Here is a 2,994-nt window from a genome sequence, read left to right on the forward strand (position 1 = left end):
GTTCAACAGCAAATTAAAGGCAATCCAGTGATTCAGTTATCACGGAATATCCAGTACCATCTACACCCACAGGTGCAAAATAATGTACTAAAAGACACCAGAACGTCAGATGTCTTGAACAGAAACTCATTTCTCTATTGTCATCAGAAGTCGTTCGACCTTACCCAAAGGCCCCATAAAAGAAACCAAAATCTCGAAACAGAAAGGGCAAAACTAGGATGTTAACGGATACCTACAATTGAAAAACAGGAACTAGAAGAGTTAGCCCAAAAAAAGTAAAACTGAAGTAAAGGAAAAAGGATAGACTGTTAAAAATAAGCCACAAAATTGGCTTATTCCCAACTAAAATAGTAAATTATGACGAAGTATTCATTTGTAAAATTATTAAAATAATATGTTTTCTGATCTATGCGTTTTATTCACTTTGTAAATATTTTTTTGTCGGCATTGTTATACACTGAAACGCTACGGTAGACCGCATACTGTATAAGCACTCAAGGATGTCCCCTAGTCCAAGAATGTCTAGAAATTACTCAAAAACGCTACTAACTAAAAATGTTTTTTAAACATTTTTTAGATCCATTTAATCAGAGCAACAAGAAACAAAAATTTTGAATTCTCCAATTAATTAGGTACTAATTGAAGGATTTTCTTAATTACTCTGATTTCTTAAACACTGACCTACAATCATTGCAAAACAGTTCTAATCCGTTCATCGAAAACACCGAGAATCAAAAATATATTCAAGCGTTTTAAATTTAAAATTACTTATGATTCCAAAACATTAGTAAAATACACTTAAAAATAACTTCCATAAATAAGTAGAACCACTACATACTTCCATCCTTCGGCGCGCATAGCGCCGTCCTTTTCTCAGTCTGCACTATGCCAAGTTTAATGGCTGCCGGCTTGTCTTTTGTCAGCTCAAGAACATGTCAAGTAGGCGTGGCAACGCTCTAGCCTCGCTCAGGGTCACCGACACGATGAAATTCTTACCAAAATAACACTCGGATCACTCTGTATGCACTTATTCACACATATACAGGGTAATGCAACAGCAAAACTTATTATCTTTAGCGTACGTAGTATTGTTTGACGTGTATGATTGTATAAAGCGTAATTTCCACATGTTATCTACGGCAGCCATCTTGGTGGCCCGTCCCCTCTCTGACTGGAGAGGTGCAAGCACATCTGTCCGTTCACAGATACCTGATTTGTTTTGATATTTCGGCATATTTGCAGTCTTGTTTTGTTAAATTTCGTTAGAATTGTTTAGTTTCTGTTGGTAAGTTGGTGTTTTTTGCGTAGAAGTTATGTTAAGTGATGTGTTGTTTCGTAGTTATGACGTAGTCGAAGAGTAGCTGCAGTGCATGCTCTGTGAAGGCTGACAGTTCCCTACTGTTTCAAGTCTGGCAATATTTTCCTGGCAAAAGGAATTTTATACAGTGAAAATAAGGTTTATGTACCAAAATAAAATAAAATTAAATATAATATGTAGATGTAGGTGAATAAAGCTCACATTGTTAGAGTAGATAATAAAGTCAATAATTTCATTTCCAGCTGGCATTTATTATAATTATTTTACCTCAACATTTTTAACAACTCTATTTCATTCTCAAATGCCCAGCAAAATTACTAACATCTGTGTACTTACATAATATTTTTTTTCAGTTTATAATAATTAAAAAATAGTTTAGGCTGTCTATAATTTTATATTGGAAATCTAATTAAGTAAAAGAAACTAAGTGTAGGTAATACCTAGATACTAGTTTAAAATTATGTTTTTTTATGAAAAATGGCTTTGGCAGAGCCAATTAGCCAAAATAATGATGTTGACTTTATAAAAAAAATTCGTATTTAAAAATATATTTTTCTACAACCGTGTTAAAAATGCAATTTTTAGCACTCCGTACGAGCGTTAAAAATGCTACTTTAAGGTACTAGTGCTTTAAAAAAATTTTAAGGCACTGCAGTTCGTATTGACCGTGTAGGCAATTTTGATGTAATGTCAAAAAAATATAAAAATGGAATGTCAGTCAAGTTCAAGTAAAAGTTTTTGTAGATATTGTCCTTTAATTACGTTTGTAGAAAAAATATTGTATGATATGCGTGTTAAAAAGTACATTTTTAAGGCACTCATGTGAATTGCAGAATGAGCGATAGCGAAACTTTCACATGCGTGCCTTAAACGTGTACTTTTGACACTTATATCATAAATAACTATTATTTCAAGATTAATTTTCACATTTTAATTAACTATCTTTAGACATTTTTTGTCATTTATCTATATTCTGAATTAAACCAAATTTATAGTCATCTGACGGTAGAAGTTCTGCAATTTTAGTTTTTGGTTCCACAATATGCAATTATTTTGGTTTATTAAGTACCTATGTATGTAATTATCTATCTGTGGTGGTCATAAATATGTCATATTGTCCTAAGATCTAAGATGAGGAAAGGGGAAAGGTAAGGAAATTGGTTAAAGAAATTAATAAATGCGCCGTTTTCGTGGTCTGACCGTTCCAAATTTTTAACCTGTTCCACAATTGAAACTGCCCCTGTTCCAGTGTTCCCATATATCAAAGTTTATCCGACTAGACACCCTTAAGCTATTAACAAATTTTCAGCTTGCCATTAATCAACTTTTTTTTCATACGCGGGATCCAGACCTTTATTTTTATCTCCCCTGAAAAACGTGGTTTTTTGAGTTAAAAACATTTTCTTCCGGATGAGCGATATGTAACTATTTTTAATTTTATTCTGAATTGTAACTCCACTCTTTTATCTAAACATTCTCATTTCCACGAAATGTATTCGTTGTTCTTATTTTTTTTTAACGTTGTTCTGAAGCTATTTCCTTGTGGCATTTTTATAATTAACTATTTAGATGGGAAATAATCCACAATTAAATTGAAAAAATAATTTTATTAACGTTTCGACGTCCAAATCGGGTGTCGTTGTCAAAATACAAAATACTACTAAATTAAACAAAAA

At 32.3% G+C, this 2,994-nt stretch overlaps 1 long non-coding RNA gene across 1 annotated transcript; it reads left to right on the forward strand.

The window, feature by feature from the left end:
• Positions 1-844: 844 nt before the first annotated feature.
• LOC114327678 (uncharacterized) lies at positions 845-1,559 on the forward strand. The gene is made up of 2 exons (XR_003652025.1): positions 845-1,285; positions 1,340-1,559. It is a non-coding gene; the product is annotated as an uncharacterized LOC114327678 (long non-coding RNA).
• The last annotated feature ends 1,435 nt before the right edge of the window (positions 1,560-2,994 follow it).

This window comes from Diabrotica virgifera, chromosome 2 (genome assembly GCF_917563875.1).
Source record: "Diabrotica virgifera virgifera chromosome 2, PGI_DIABVI_V3a".
Lineage (NCBI taxonomy): Eukaryota > Metazoa > Arthropoda > Insecta > Coleoptera > Chrysomelidae > Diabrotica > Diabrotica virgifera.